This window comes from Budorcas taxicolor, chromosome 2, assembly GCF_023091745.1.
Source record: "Budorcas taxicolor isolate Tak-1 chromosome 2, Takin1.1, whole genome shotgun sequence".
Taxonomy (NCBI): domain Eukaryota; kingdom Metazoa; phylum Chordata; class Mammalia; order Artiodactyla; family Bovidae; genus Budorcas; species Budorcas taxicolor.
Window position 1 is genome coordinate 3,671,793 of NC_068911.1, and position 17,082 is coordinate 3,688,874.

The following is a 17,082-nucleotide window of genomic DNA, read 5'->3' on the forward strand; positions in this document are numbered from 1 at the left end:
CCAGCACAGGTTTTTATTTTTCCCAAACTGGAGATTGGCAGGAAGCCACACCTTTGAGCTGAATAGAGAACTGACAGTGAGGAAAGGCTGGCGCTTAGGTTCTCAGCTTGCCCCCTTCCCCTGCTGTGGCCGTCCTTCCAGAGCGCCAGTTTATACTGTTTTGCAGAGAGTAATTGATCAGCGTCTGTGCTGTGCAGTTACTTAAAGTGACGTCCACTAAGGATCTCTAATAACACAGGGAAACACCCCGTAAGGTGAAGTGGATAAAGCAAGAGAGGAGATCTGGCTTGTGCGTGTTCTGCAGAAAATGTACCCAGCTCCTAAAAGTCATCGGCGGTGAAGTCATGCGTGTGATTAGTTTTCTTTTGATATGTATTTTCCTAATTTTCTACATCGAGTGAACAGACGTTGCGTAGTTGCACCGTGGCGTGTAGTTTCTTCAGTGAAATTTAACAGAAACCGGGTAACTCTTTCCTAGTCTTTTTCTCCCATATGGGGCCTTTTTCTGATGATTGACTTTCGTGGTCCATTTATGGTCCTTTTATTTAATTCTTGCTGTGGCTGCTGGTTGCTTGGTAACAATCATTGTTACTGATTGCCTTTTCCTCGTCTGTACTCTGTGGCAATGCGGCATTGCGGAGCAAATCAGTGTGAAATGATTTCAAACTAGGGCAATAAAGGAAACTATCTGACCTCAATTATCACACTTTCCACCTTAGGAGACGTGGCTACCCTGCCAACTCCTCAAAACGTTACATTTAATAAATGTACTAGAAAGAACTATGGCTTAAAGACCCGTGGTTCCTGGTTTTCACTCCCACGCCCAGCTGTGAAAAATCTCTCTCTGAGCTGCTGCTGGTCTCCAGGACGCTGTCCCCTCTCCTGCTGCAGCAAATGTGTTCACGGTGCCTACCTAGCAGCCCCCTCCCCAGTATTCTCTATTTCCTTCCAAGAGAACCCAGGTTTTTGTCCTGAAACCATCTTTCTATCAACTTCAGGAGAGCCAGGGCCCGGCTCCTGAGCGAGACTCACAGCTGGGCCAAGAAGAGTGCAGTGGTCACAGAGCCCTCACCGGGAAGTCGTTTAGACAGAAGCGCGTGCTGTCTTTTTGGCCAGTGAGACACGAGGCGGGGTGGGCTGGGGTAGAGAGGTCCTGAGAAACGAGTGCTCCTAGGAAAGAGATGCGGGAAGCAAAAACAGTCTCCACACCCTGTTTTGGGAAGATGGGGCGCCCGGGGGCCTCACGTAGACCTACAGCCACCTCGAAATCAGGAGAGTCGATCCGTCAAGGATGAAGGAGGCCAGCGCTGGGAGAACCTGAGCCCTGGTGGCATCAGAGTCCCTCAGTCACCCCAGGGCTGCCCTTTCTCCTGAGTTCTCGTCGGTAAGGTTGGAGCCCTCCTGCATGCTGGAGCCGTGTTTTCTGTTATTTGCAGTCAGAGCCTCCCGTCTGAGCCAGCCCTGACACTGAAGGTTTGCCTGATGGGGACCCCCCTGCTTCCCGCTCATGGGGTAGCCCAGGCCTCCAGACCGTCCCCAGCACTCACCGTCCCGCCTGCGATCCTGGGGCAGAGACCACGAGCGCCCTGCTTCACTGTCCCGAGTGCCCCGTTTCAGATGAGCAGTTACGCGTATGTTGTTATAAACTGAGTTGTGTCCCTGAGAAGTCCACCAGCTGAAACCCTACCCCTTGTAACTAGAAGTGGGACCCTCTTTGGAAATCGAGTCAGCGTAGATGTGAGAATATTAGTCGCTTAGTCACGTCCGACTCTTTGCAACTCCGTGGGTTGTAGCCTGCCAGGCTCCTCTGTCCTTGAAATTCTCCAGGCCAGAATCCTGGAGCGGGTTGCCATTTCCTTTTCCAGAGGATCTTCCCGACCCAGGGATCGAACCTAGGTCTCCGCATTGCAGGCAGAATCTTTACCATCAGAGCTACCAGGGAAGCCCCGTATCGGGGCAGAGTCGGCTGGGACTCAAGTCCAATGTGATCAGTGTCCTTATAAAGGGGAAGTTGGAGTCAGACACACACGGAGAGTGCCGTGGGAAGAGGAGGTGCGCTGCCATGAGCCAAGGAAGGACCTACCAGGCAGGGAGCGAGGCGGGGGGTGCGGGGGACAGACAGACCCTCCCCGGAGCCTTCAGGGGAGCGCGGCCCTGCTGACTCCTTGATCGCAGACCCCAGGGTGCACAGGAATAGATTTCTGTTGAAGTTGCTGCTTTGGTGGTACTTCGTGACGGCGGCCCTAACAAGCCCACGCAGATCCCACTGCAGGAGCGTCTGAGGGGGAAGGGGCCACTTCTGGTCACGGGTGGCCGGCGGTGGTGGCCCTGGAGGGGCCGTGGAGGAAGGGTGGAGGGTCAGCAGGCGGGGACGCTGCCTGGGGAGAGGGCCCGAAAGATGCGGAGAAACTCGTGAGGTAAAAGCACGCTTACAGACGCCCCCCGTTGCCTCCTCTGACTGCAGCGAGATCCCGGCAAAGGATCTGCCCAACTCGAGAGCGTCGGGCTCCTCCGAGAAGGAGGAGCCTTCCACGCTGGGCGGCCACAGAGGAAGTGGGCTGGCATCTCGGACACTGAGGTGCCCACCCCAGTTCCCGCAGATACACCAGTGAAACGACAGAGCAGACACAGACCCACGTGCATTGATGTGGTTCAGTCGCTAAGTCGTGTCCAACTCTTTGCGACCCCATGGACCGCAGCACGCCGGGCTCCTCTGTCCTCCACCATCTCCCAGAGTTTGCTCAGGTTCTTGTCCAGTGATAGTCGATGCCATCCTACCATCTCGTTCTCTGTCATCCCCTCTCCTCCCGCCCTCAGTCTTTCCCAGCTTCAGGGTCTTTTCCAGTGAGTCAGCTCTTCGCATCAGGTACCCAAAGTATTGGAGCTTCGGCTTCAGTCTCAGTCCTTCCCTCCAGCGAGTGTTCCGGTGGATTTCCTTTAGGATGGACTGGAGCATGTAACCAACGACATTGGCGGCAGTACAGAGACATAATTTTCAACCAGTGGCGCTAAGAAAGTTAGGTATTCACGTGGGAAGAAAAGAAATGGAACCCCTGCCTCACGTTACACACACAAGTCAGCTCTAGACAGACTTAAGAATTAAATGTAAAAGGCCAAGCTACAGAGTTTGAAAAAGACATTTGAGAGACCGTCTTCATGACTTCGAGACAGGGAATGATTTCATAACAAGTTATTGAACAGAGACATATCAATACATTTTTAGAGAGTGTCACAATTAACATCCGGCTTCCCTGGTGACTCGGCGGCAAGGAATCCGCCTGCCAAGGCAGGAGACGTGGTTTCAATCCCTGGGTCGGGAAGAGCCCCTGGAGGAGGAAAGGGCAGCCCACTCCAGTATTCTTGCCTGAGGACTCGCAGGGACAGAGGAGCCTGGTGGGCTACAGTCCATGGGGTCGCCAAGAGCTGGACACAACTGAGCGACTAACACACACACACACACACACACACACACACACACACACACACACATCACCACCCTGCGAAGTTGTTAGAGCTTAAAATTGATCAAGGGTTCAGAATACAGCTTACAATTATCGCTATCATTCACATTTTGCTTCCTTAGGTTTTTGTCCCAACTTTGCATATATTATAAATGTAAACTTTTCAAAAATGGCACATGGCAACATTTTGAGCGAGGGAGAATTTTTCGGTGAAATCTATGCAGATACTGTTTTCCTGATTGTCCAAGCAAAATATATACCAAGATGATAGTTCTTCTGAATATGGCTCTGATTCAGATGTGAATATTAGATCAACAGAAAGACAGAAGCCTTAGTGATTGATTCTGATATGAAAAGTGGAAATGAAGCTCGCGGTGCTGGAGAATGAGCCGCTGCTTCTACAGCAGAGTGGATTGAAGACAACATTTCAGTAAAATTAGAGGACTTTGCAGGTGTGCCAGGTGTCACTACTGAATGTGATAACCCCCAAAGTGTTAGTGAAATAACAGAATTATTTGGAGCCAGCCAAAATAAAATTAACCAGCCACACGTGTTACTTTCTGCAAAAATGTGCTCATCACTAATGAGTTATCTCATTAAAAGCATTTATCATAAATAAAAACAGCGATAAATTAAAATGAAGAAGTTGTTCATCAAAGGAGGATTGCAAAGAGAAAATGGAGGTGAGAAGGACAGTCTCAGAGCAGTGGAAGATACCTGGACCAAATATAACCAAGAAAAACCAGTTTTCAAAATATTTAAAGAACTTCACACTGATAAGGAAAAACAGACAACCCAATAGAAAAAGAAAACGGGCAAAAGACTGAACCCGCACATCACAGGAAGGTCAGACCCAGAGGAGCAGAGACGCGTGGAAAGTCGTCCCCTCACTGGAGGGTGTCTGAGTGCCCCTTAAAATTCTGAGGCATCTTTCTACCTTCCAGTCTTTGCCTGGCAAAGACCTTAAAGTCTGATGGGAGCGAGTGGCGGCACCGGCTGAGCCACGGAGCTCCAAGACAGACCAGGCGCCAGCGGATGGGTCCAGCGATGGGAAAGCGGTGCCAGCATCTAGGAAACTTGACCTTCGCACCTGCGGTGACTCACAGACCTGCTTCTTGAGGTGCATGCAGCCTTGAGAAGCGGCTCTCGGACTTCCGCAGACATCAGAATCCCCGGAGGGAGTCAGGGCCCCACCTCCAGAACCTGAGTCAGTGGGTGTGGGATGGGACCCCAGAGCCTGCATCCCTAGCAGGTTCCCCCCCAGGAAACGCTAACACTGCTGCCACGGGGACCACACTTTGAGAACCGCCTGGAGAAATGTGCGCTCGGCGCCTCAGGACGCACGTGTATTAGCTGGCCTTAGAGTCGTCGCTAAGACCGTCCACCGGCAGCTGCGTGAACAAGGTGTGCAGTGACTGAGAGTCGTTCACTCGAGCCCGACTCTTTGTGACCCCTACAGACTGTAGCCCCCGGGCTCCTCTCTCCACGACATTTCCCAGGTGAGAATACTGGAGTGGGTTGCCATTTCCTCCTCCAGAGAATCTTCCCAACACAGGGGTCAAACCTGTGTCTCTTAAGTCTCCTGCATTGGCAGGCAGGTTCTTTACCACGGGGCCACCCACATGCAGTACTGTTCAAACCACAAAATGTTGAAACGTAAAAAAACAATCAAGTCCTGTTATTCGGGGTTGCATGGGTATGTGATAAAACTATGGAAAAGCAAGGAAACGACCTCAAAGTCGGTGCCATGGTTTCCTCCGGGGGAAAGAGAAAGTGATGTGACCAGGGGAAGGGTGCCAGTTATTCAGTCATCAGCCCGGACCCAGCTTTGTGGGCCTGGGCCTGGCACCTGCATTCCGCGCTTCTGTCCAGCCCGCTGCCTCCCTGGCAGGATCATCCAGTAGGCGGCGCTAGACCAGGGCTGGGAGCGGACGGGAGGAAGGGGCCCGTCTGCACCCCCGCTTGGGGTCTACACCTGGTCCTTAGTCCCAAGCACTGTTGCAGCAGCGGCTCCCTGCCGCCGCCTCCTCGGTTCATTCGGGCAGCAGCGGCTTCTTGCCTGCCACTCTTCTGAAGCCCACAGAGACAGCTCCCACGGCCCCGGGGGACCCCCGGCACAGCCAGCCTCCTTGCCCCCAGCACCACCACCAAATGATCCATCTCGTTCAGTCACGACCTCCGAGAGCCAGGGCTCCCTCTGGACCCTTTCAGGTTACACCGAGGAAACCGCTTTGTGCCCGGGTCACGGTCCTTCCCATCAAGTTCTTCCCGTTACCGTAACTCAGCGGCTTTTGTCTTCGCGCGTGTCGACTCATCATCCCCTCCAGGATGGAGGCTGCGTGCTGTGCAGTGAGGGGCTGCAGGCGGACGGGAGCTGCATCTCCCCTTTCTCTGAGCAGTCTGCGGGGCTGGCCAGCCGCGTCCAGTTCGTGCAGGGCTGAGAAGTCAGTCACCCGGGACACAGGGTGTTCAGGGCTGAGACTGAGACAGCGTCGGTAGTGAGCTGGTCATCCTGTGACTTCACCTAACATGCTAACCCTAGTTACGTCTTACAGCTGCACTTGGCTCCAAGAAAGGATGGGAAATGTAGGTTTAGCAGGGCTCGTCATTACCATCTAGGAAAAAGCAGAGTTATGTTCCTTGGGGAGAAGGCCAGAATGGACTAAGGGAGGCGGTTCTGTCCTTTTAACTCCAGGCTGAGCACCACGCCCCGAGGCACTGCCTGAGACAGGGCTGGGCAGCCTGAAGCCAGGTGCTCTGGCCGTGGTCTCCCTTAGGACACGACGCCTTTTCCGCTTCCTTTCTGGCAGCTTAGAAGGGAGGATCATGCCTGTCCTTCCAGCTACGTCAACCCTACGTCCAAGGGGCTGGCAGCACCTCTTCCCACCACGTCACACATGGCAGTTTTACATAAGTTCTGTCTTCCTTTCTGCATCCACAGTTACCATCTGAACAGAGCTCAGGGTTTTCAGTTCTTCCTTCCGAGAGGGGTTTCGGATCTTGGTCTTGTCTTTCTCCTAATCTTGTATTTACTTGGTCCTCTCTCGGGCATTAATTATAATTCATGCTCGTTTATTCTATGTATCCTTCAATACCTGCATTTACTGGGCTTCTCTGATGGCTCAGTGGTAAAGAATCCGCCTGCCAGTGCAGGAGATGGGGGTTCAATCCCTGGGTCGGCAAGATCCCCTAGAGAAAGAAAAGTGAAAGTCGCTAAGTCGTGTCTGACTCTTCGCGACCCCATGGACTACACAGTCCATGGAATTCTCCAGGCCAGGATTCTGGAGTGGGTATCCGTTCCCTTCTCCAGGGGATCTTCCCAACCCAGGGATCGACCCCAGGTCTCCCACATTGCAGGCAGATTCTTCACCAGATCAGCCACCAGGGAAGAAAGCCCACACGCCTGGAGAAGGGAATGGTAGCTCACTCCAATTTTCTCACCTGGGAAATCCGGAGGAGCCCGGTGGGTCACGGGGCCCCAAAGAGTCAGACCCGGCCGAACGGCTGGGCACCCACCAACACACACCTGCATTTCTTGCTCTTAGCTTGGTAGGAAAACCCTTGCCAGAGAGGATTTTCAAAGCCAGTCAGTCACTATGCTGACTCACTTGAATTTCAACAGCCCAATGCTTATTCTTTATGACAACAATAAACGTAAAAAGAGGGAGGCAATATCGTGTCTTGAAGATTTAATCTTTTGATTAACTGAAACTTCGCAAGACTCTTAGCCCACTTGATCTTCCCCCTGATGTGTGAGTCGGTTCAGCCCAGCAGGGGCGGGGCGATGGTTAGGACTCGGGCGGCTGGGGCTGTGTGCCCTGCCTGATCCCCGTGTGTTCGCCCCACGCCGCCGTCGAAGGCGGCGAGTCCCCACGGTCCCTGCCAAGCGGGAGGCTGGTCTCCTCTGCTGCCCATGGGCCCAGCGTGTTCAGTGCAGCCGTGCTCCTTGCCCACGACCGAGAGCCGGGCTCAAAGCCAGGGCTTCTCAAATTCCCTTTCCTTCTCTCCGATACAGACTTCCCTCTAGATGTGGGAAGCTCCATTTTTCCTTTTCTCCGGCTTCAGAGCAGGAATTGGGGGCTTCCTTGCCAGCTCTGTGGTAAGGATTCCTCCCGCCAATGCAGGGGACGTGAGTTCAACCCCTGGTCAGGAAACTAGGACCCCACCTACCCTGGGGAAACTAAACCCGCCAGCTGCAATTAGAGACATGCCTGCATGCTGCAGTGAAGACCCCACACGACGGAACGAAGGGCCGATCAGCCGAATGAGTGAATGGACATTAAGAAGTCGCCCCTGTCCAGTGCCCTTTGACACCACAGAGCCATCCAAGGCATGCCGTGTGCCGTGGTGTGGGCAGGGGGAGAAAGGTGCTGAGGGGGACCCTGATGTACAGATGACCCTTGGAAGGAAACAGGATCTGAAGGATGGGCATTTAAGCCAGGTTTGCAACACGCCAGGGTCAGAGCCAGCCCTCTCCTAGGCTGGGGAGGGCTCCTCGGGGCCTCCGAGGTCAGCTGGGAATGTGGCCTGCGGGGAGAGGGGGGTCCAGGCGCAGGAAGTTGCCCTCCTCAGGAAGGCACCACTGGCTCATCCACCGGCCCTTGGCCCCGCGCTTCCCAGACACCAGCCCACTTGTCACTCAAGGGCAAGAGTGTGGGCACGGAAGAAGGTGCCCATGAGCTGCACGAAAAGGCTGCTCACCAACTTGACTTCCAAACAGACTCCCAGAGACAGGCAAGGGATAGATGAGGACCTCGGGATTAGCAGATTCACAGCACTGTCTATAAAACAGGTAAACAGCCAGGATCAGCTACATTCAATGAGTATGATAGTCTGGTAAGGAGCAACAGTGAATCCCTGTGTCCCATGCCTGAGACCAACACACTGTCCCAGAGTCCTGGAGCGGGCAGCCTTTCCCTCCTCCAGGGGGTCTTCCCGACCCAGGGGTCGGACCCAGGTCTCCCGCATTGCCGGCAGGTTCTTTACCAGCTGAGCTCTCAGGGAAGCCCCAACAAGGGAAGCCCACTGCAAGTCAACTCTGCGCCAATTTAAAAAGAAAAGCGGGGGCTGACTTGAGAGTGGGGTTTCTTGTTGTTTCTGTTCTGTTTGCATTTTTCTGGTTTTTGGGGGGAGTTTTGGCACAGACCTGAAAGGGTAACTGATGTTCTAAGCACTTGGTTAGAAATTCTCTTTATTACAGCATTTCTTTCTCTTCCCAGCTACACAACGTTGAAGCTGGATGATAAACACTCAGATGAGGACCTGAATGTTGTTGAAAGTTGTCTTTTTTGACCTAGAATTGAAAGTCTGACTTTCCATATTATCTCATCAGCTCCCAAACAACCTTACTTACCACCTTTAAAAAGAATATTTATGTTTTTTGTTTTTTTTTTAAATTTATCTGGCTGAGCCAGGCTGTAGTTGTGGCACACAGGATCTCCAATTTTCCTTCCGCCCACTGCCTTTTCTTTCTTTTTTTTTTAATCACTGACATTCCCCCCAAAAAGGTTGTCATGTACTGTCCAGGTCACCAGCGGGGGTGCCACCCCAGGAATTCCTACCACATCCCTAGTAAGGAAGAGGGGATGATGTGGAAATCCTCTGTGGTCTCTGTCAGGAAAAGGCCAGTTTCCTGGGAGGAATCAGTTCGTTTTTATCTTCTGAACAGTGACTCTTGTAACCGAACCTGTTTCCTTCTTTGCTGGGGCTGTTCGGAAGCTCAGAATTAAAACAAGCATTTATCTTTCCCAACGGTCTTAGACTTTAAGGTTTGTACTTTGTGTACTGACTGTATCTGTGGCTTAATCTTGTTTTTTTTTTTTTTTTTCCATCACTATTTCCCTGTTTTCCAGTTTCCCCACTTTTTTTTTTTTTTTCTTTTTTAGTTCAGATGAATGTAGACTCCATGAGATACAGTCAGTAAAAGTGGGAAACAGACTCTGGGAAACTTTAATGAGCAAATGACCCAGATTTTAAAAATAAATTGCAAGCGGGAGAAAAGGAGGCGGAGGGGCAACGTGGACTAAAAGAGATTAAGAGAATCCTCACTCGTCGCTGGGAACGTCCAGCTCGGCAGTCACTTGGGAAAACGGTCTGTTAATTTCTCTAAATATACATTCAGCGTGTAACCCAGCAGTTCCATCCCTCGGAGAGAAATGAAAGCGCCTGCCAACAAGTTGTGCATGAATGTTTATAACAGAAGCATTCATAAAACCCAACCTGGAGACAACCCGTGTGTCTGTCACGTACTGGACTGATTATTTTCCACAGGGGAATATTCATTCAGTGGGCTTCCCAGGTGGCTCAGTAGTGGTAAAATGCAGGAGACGGGAGAGACTCGGGTTCGATCACTGTGTCGGGAATATCCCCTGGAGGAGGAAGTGGCAACCCACTGCAGTGTTCTTGCCTGGAAAATCAGTCCCATGGACAGAGGAGCCTGGTGGGCTACAGTCCATGGGTTCTCAAAAGAGACTGACTCGACTTAGCAACTAAAACAGCAACAACAATAAATTACTCCTTAGTTGAAGTAAATTATCCTTCCATAGGGAAAAATGAAAGTGAAAAAAAGGAGAGAACGCTGGCCGGGAGTCGTATGCTGTTAAGCTAGGATTAGGCCTCTCTTTGGGGTGACAGTGTTGTGGTAATTTCTTAATTTTTTGTCTACATTTGTGTTGCTGCTCACTTTGTTTTCATTGATTTATTGGCTACGCTGGGTCTTAGCTGTGGCCCTCAAGGTCTTCGCCCTCCATTGCTGCACGCAGCGTCCGTTAGTTGCGGTGTTCGAGCGCTTAGTTACCGCACGTGGCCTCTGGCTCCCCGACCAGGGTGCCCTGTGTTGGCAGCGTGGAGTCTTAGCCACTGGACCACCAGGAAAGTCCTGTAGTGATGTTTTTGAAGCCAACTCTTATCTTCTGGGGATACACACTGAATTATAGGAAATGATATGATGCCTAAGACTGGCTTCAGAACAGTAGAGGATTTGGGCAGCTTGTGGATGAGACGAGGCTGAGTATCCACAGACCCGGGTTGAAGCTGGGTTTGGGGTACGTGGAGGTTTGTTTTATTATTCTGTCCTCTTTCATCTGTGCATTCAACATTCCAATAAGTGAAAGTTTTAAAAGAGGGGCTTAAGAGTCCTTGAGAGCAGGCCGAGTGGGCCAAGTCCCTGACGACATCCACTTGGAATGAGGAGGTGGACCAGCTATTGTTTGTCTGCCCGGCGGCCCCGCCCCCTGCACTAACAGGAACCAGACCCGCTCCCTGGACGGGCCAGCCCTGCAGGGTGGGCTGCGTGCCTGCCTTCCATGCTGGGCCCCGCCTGGCGCCTGCCTGCCTTGGGCCCAGGCCTGGGCACAGACCCTGTGCTAAGCCCTTCAGCAGCTTTCTCCTGGGGATTCCAGCCTCCTTCAGAATGACGCAAGAACCGGGAAAGTTTGGAGCCAGTTAATCCCAGTGCGGGCAATCCTGGGAGACCAGCCTTGGGGTTTTTGCAGCTAACTCTCCAGGGCCCCTATGCCTCCAGCCCTTTCTGAAACCCTGATCTCAGCTCTCTGCAGTTCTGTGATCACCCTAGCGAGGACGTACATGCCTTTTTGTTGAAGTTGGCCAGAGTCGGTTTCCAAACTGAAAACCAAAGGGCCCAGAGAAGGAAACAGCAAGCTCACCAGATCATTGGTGTGCCCTTTGGAACCTCTCCATACCCCTCAGCTGACCCTTTGAACCTGAAAACTCCCATACGGTGGTCTGATAAACAAAGAGGAGGGAATGTACTTGATACAGAGACACCAGGTTGATAGCAACACGCCCGTACTCCACTAACACACAAACCCAGAAGTGAAGTGAAGTGAAAGTCGCTCAGTCATGTCCGACTCTTTGTGATTACATGGACTAAACAGTCCATGGAATTCTCCAGGCCAGAATACTAGAGTGGGTAGCCTTTCCCTTCTCTTCCCAACCAGGGGATCTTCCCAACCCAGGGATTGAACCCAGGTCTCCCTCGTTACAGGTGGATTCTTTACCAGCTGAGCCACAAACCCAGAGCATTGTCATAATTAAGACAGAAACATCTATTGGGACAAAAAAGGTTACATTGGTCTCTAACAGCCCCATCCCATAGGAATATCATATAAGTCACAAATGTGAATTTTAAAAATTAAAATGTTTAACTTCCAAGTAATTGCATTAAAATGGTAAAAAGAAATAAGTGAAATTAATTTGGGTAGTGCATTTTATTCAGCCCAATGTATCCAACATGTTGCCATCTCAAACTATAGCCAATATAAATATATGAAGTACTAATAATACCATTTTGGTTCTTTCTTTTTTTTTTTTTCCTATAATCAGTATAGTTTTGTTGTGTGTGCTCAGTCACAAAGTCTGACTCTTTGTGACCCCATGGACTGTAGCCTCCCACCAGGCTCCTCTGTCCATGAGATTTCCCGGGCAAGAATACTGGAGTGGGTTGCCATTTCCTCCTCCAGGGGATCTTCCCGACCCCGGGATGGAACCTGTGGCTCCTGCTTGGCTGGCAGATTCTTTACCACCGAGCCACAAGAGAAGCCCTAATATAGAGATGCAAAATACTAACACTTTGCTTAAAAAAAAAAAAAAAAAAAAGCCTAGGCCTTTGAAATTAGGTTAGTGTTGTACACAGACAGCATGTCCCGCTTTGGCTGGGTCGTGTTTTCGGTGCTCAAAAGCTATAAATTATAAAGGGGTTCTATGTCATCCATTGGAGGTTTCTGCATATGTTCTGGGTCGAGCATCCTTAAAACGGCCGGCTCTGTCCTCAGGATGGTACCAGAGGCTCCACCGAGGGCTCAGCCCCAGCGGCTCAGCAGTCCCGGGCAGGTTCTGTCTGAGATGGGGACATTCCACCAGGATGATACCGCCGACTGGGCGCTCGGAGGGCGGCAGCTTTAAAGATCTGATGTGTCCTGTCCAGCAAGCACAGAGGGGGCTCGCAGGGCCCAGCGGGCGTCTCTCCAGAAGAGCAGACCCTGAGCTCTTGAGTGAATTGAGCCGTTCCTGGTGGAGACAGCATGAAAGCCCTCGCAGAGAGGAAGAGACAGAGCTGCTCGATTACCACTTGGAATGACCCCCGTGTCCAGTCTTGCATGCATGGAGCTTACGATGGTCTATGACACATAGGAGTGAATAGTCAAAGCTACTGTTTCTCCAGCAGCCACGCGTGGATGTGAGAGTTGAACCATGAAGAACGCTTGCTGCTACTGCCGCTAAGTCGCTTCAGTCGTGTCCGACTCTGTGCGACCCCGTGGACTGCAGCCTACCAGGCTCCTCCATCCATGGGATTTTCCGGGCAAGAGTACTGGAGTGGTTTGCCAGTGCCTTCTTCAAAGAATTTATGCTTTCAAATTGTGGTGCCGGATAAGACTCTTGAGAGTCCCTTGGCCAATCCTAAAGGAAATCAGTCCTGAATATTCATTGGAAGGACTGATGCTGAAGCTGAAGCTCCAATACTTTGGCCACTCAATGCGAAGAACTGACTCATTGAAACAGACCCTGATGCTGGGAAAGACTGAAGGCAGGAGGAGAAGGGGCGGACAGAGGATGAGATGGTTGGATGGCATCAGCGAATCAGTGGAGATGAGTTTGAGCAAGCTCCAGGAGTTGGTGATGATCGGCAGGCCTTGTGGGCTGCAGTCCATGGGGTCGCAAAGAATCAGACTTGGCTGAACAAATGAACAACAGCAACAACAACGTAACGCATTACTCCAACCACGGAAGAAAAACGCTCAGCAAGCCCGAGCCCAAGCCGAAGGATGAAAACTCTTCCTAGACACATCAGAGAAGTGAGGTCACAGGCAAACTGCCACCCCAGGTTGGAGGGACAGATGGATGAAGGTGCAGAGTCACGGTGCAGTAGAGCAGAGGCCAGAGAACAGGAAAGGTGGCGGCCCAGGGCCGGGCGGGCAGGCCACACGCTCCTGGGGGCCTGTCCTGGGGGCCCCGACACGGCCAGGAGTTTTACCACCCGAAGCTCTGCCGGGTTTTCACAGTAACGACCCCGAGCTTCCTTCGTTCCCAGGAGAACAGGAATTGTGTTCTTCCTGTTCTCTGCAAGGCCTGCCAGCTGAGCAGGTTCTGGGGGCTTCTGCAGAGCTGGCCCTTAGGCTAAGAGCCTCGCTTTCCCGACTTCCAAGTCTGCTCTTACAAAACACTCTGCATTTCTTGAGGTCCCAGGAGTGACTCTGTGTCCCCCCAACAGCCCTCAGCCCACTTCACAGCAGAGGAAACTGAGGTCCAGAGGCCAAATAACTTATTTAAGGGCACAGAGCTGGCTAATAATGGGGCTGGCTCCTCCTTCCCCTGGCACCGTCACGCTGCTTTGTCTTATTTTTTTAATATATATCTATTTTTATAAAAAGATATAAAAATTAAGAAGTTAAAAGTTAAACTTAATTTTAATTTTAATTAAAATTGAGAAATTTTTCTTAAAAATTAAATTAAAATTTTTTTTCTTTATTTATCTGTTTTTTGGGGGCCCTTCCCTTGTGGTTCAGCTGGTAAAAAATCCACCTGCAGTGCAGGAGAGCTGGGTTTGATCCCTGGGTTGGGAAGATCCCCTGGAGAAGGGAATGGCTATGCACGCCAGTATTCTGGTGTGGAGAATTCCATGGACTGTTTAGTCCATGCGGTCACACAGAGTCGGACAGGACTGCACGATGTTCACTTTCACTCTATTTCATTTGGCTACACCGAGGCTTGGTTGCAGCAGCATGTGGGGTCTTTACTTGTGACACGTGGGATCTAGTCCCCTGACCAGGAATGGAGCTGGGGCCCGTGCATTGGGAGCTCAGAGTCTTAGCCACTGGACCACCAGCGAGGTCCCACGCCACTTTGTCTCAACGTGGCAAATCCTCCAGGCTCCAGTGAGCTTCCAGAAAGCACAGCCCCATACGTCTCAGGAGGGACCCTAAGCCGAAAGCACCTCGCCAGTCACCCCTAAATTCCTGCCCCATGGACACGGTGAGATGGTACACGTTGGTGGTTTTAGCCGCTACATTTTGGAGCCGTTCGATATTACACAGCAATGGATAAGGTTTTTTTTCCCCCGAGTGCCAACACCCATGCGCTCTGTCGAGAGGAGTTTTCATCCCGGCTCTGTTTGGACAGCTTTCCTCTAGGATCGAAGTCAGACCTATCTTTTCCTGAATTGGCGTTCCAAAAACGTGGATGGACAGGTTCTAAACTATAGGGTGGCCAGAGGAGACTGTAAAAGAAAATCAAGCCCGGCTGCTGTAAGCGAGCTGAGGACACAGAGGCCCTCTCTCTGGTTTGGGGGCCTCAAGCAGGTGAGGAAATGGTTCGTGGAGGATTGTTCCGGCTGCCTCTGTCCTTTGGCGTGATACAAAGCTGCAGTCCCTCTCAGTGGTGGTCAGAGGTGCATCACCGTGGGACGTTCACCACCACCCAGGGACTCGGTGAACAGACAGGAAGCAGCACGGGGGATGCGAGGAGGGTCCGAGAAGGAAGTGGCATTGAGCAGACAGGAAGAGGAAGGGGCGCGGAGAGCGCAGAGCGTGGTCTGGCTTCCCCGGCCACTTGGCAGATGCCGCAGGGAGCCTCAGGCCCCAGAGGCTGCGAGTGTGCACTGGACGCTATCAGACTCCAAGGCGTCTAAGCTCCACTCGCCCGCCTGGAGGCCCAGCCAGGACTGGGGGGGACCCTGTCTTCTGATGGGGCCTCCCTGCCGCTGCCTTGCCCTTAGCCACCCTGGAACAGCAGTCATTGAGTCCCTTTAGCAAGAGGGTGAGCCCATCGGTGCTCCCTGGGGTGGGGGCAGGGGTGGGGTCCCCTTGTCCAGCTGCTCTGTGCGCGCAGCACGTTGCTGTGATTGCCTGACTCCGGAGGACGGAGGGAGGAGGGGGCAGAGGCAGGCCAGCGGCAGCCCCACCCCCAGAGCAGCACAGTCCAGGACTCACTTTGTGCGTCTGCACGGATCACACAGATGCCATTAGCCACGCTCTCGCCGCCTATCACAGCGAAGGGTTTCATTCCATTTCATCTTCATTAGAAGATAAATGTAGATGGTCAGATGTGAGTGGTGGCTTCTGAATTGGACAGCATTGCCCTTAACAGACCCTTGTTTTGGGTCTATAATGATACAGCCTCTTTAGATGTGTGTGTGTGTATGTGTGTATGTATTTTTTAATTTGACTGCATCAGGCCTTAGTTGAGTTACTCAGGATCTTACCTTGGAACGTGAGGACTCTCTAGTTGTGGTGAGCAGGTTTAGCTGCTCCGTAGCATATGGGATCTTCGTTCCCTGGCTAGGGATTGAACCCATGCCCCCTGCATTGAAGGCAAGATTTTTTACCACTAGAGAAGCTCAGCTGGTGAAAAATCTGCCTGCAATGCAGGAGGCCCCTGTTCCATTATCGGGTCAGGAAGATCCGCCGGAGAAGGGACAGGCTGCCCACTCCAGTATTTTTGGGCTTCCCTTGTGGTTCAGCTGGTAAAGAATCCACCTGCAGTGCGGGAGACCTGGGTTGGATCCCTGGGTTGGGAAGATCCCCTGGAGAAGGGAAAGGCCCCACTCCAGTATTCTGGCCTGGAGAAGTCCATGGACTGTATGGTCCATGGGGTCGCAAAGAGTCGGACACAACAGAGCGACTGTTACTCTCTAGAGCACCAGGGTGGTCCCTGGAAACATTTTTTCACTATTATTTGGCTATGCCGGCTCTCGGTTGCAGCACGCAAGACCTTCGCCGCGTCCCTCGGAATCCTCTGCTGCGGCCTTCCAGCTTTCTAGTTGCAGGACGCTGACTTAGTTGCTCTGTGGCTTGTGGCATCTTTGTACCCCGACCAAGGATCAAACTCGAGTCCCCCGCAGTGTAAAGCAGATTCTTGACCACTGGGCCACCAGGGAAGTCCCGATATTTCCATTTTTTAATTAAGGTTGATGTACATATAGAGTGAAATTCACTCTCTATTTCTGTGCACCGTTCTGCTTTTGGCAAACGCGTGGAGTCACATAATCGCCACCACGATCAGCACCGCTCCCCCCGCCGAGATTCCCACATGTCATTCTGTGGTCAGCCTCTCCCCAGACCTCCAGCCCCTGGAACTGCTCATCTCTTTCTGTCTCTACAGTTTTGCTTTTCTTTCCAGAACGTCCCCCAGGTGAAAGCATACGCGCTGCCCTCGGGGTCCTCCGATTTGTCCTGTTACGCAAACCCTGCTCCTTGCCTAGCGCTGCATCCATCGTGTCCCATCAAGTTTGTTACCCCTTCCCCAAGTGGGGTGCATTTGGGTTGTTGGGTTGTTGAGGTTTGGGTTGTCAGGAATAAAGCCACTGTAGACCATCATGAACAAGTTCTTGTGCCCACCCAAGTTTTCATTTCACTTGGATAAATATCTAGTCATGGGATTGCAGGCCATTTGGTAAATCAGTCAAACTAAGAAAGTGCCAGACTTTTCCACAGTGGCAGTACAATCGTGAATTCTCCAAGCCCCGTGGAAGAATTCTAGAAGTTCTCATCAATTTTAATATGTAATAGATGAACTTAAAACGGATGAGATTAAGACCAGTGTGGTTTTAATCTGCTCCCTAACAATGAATGGTGCTGAGCATCCTTTCCTGGGCTTGTTTGTCACA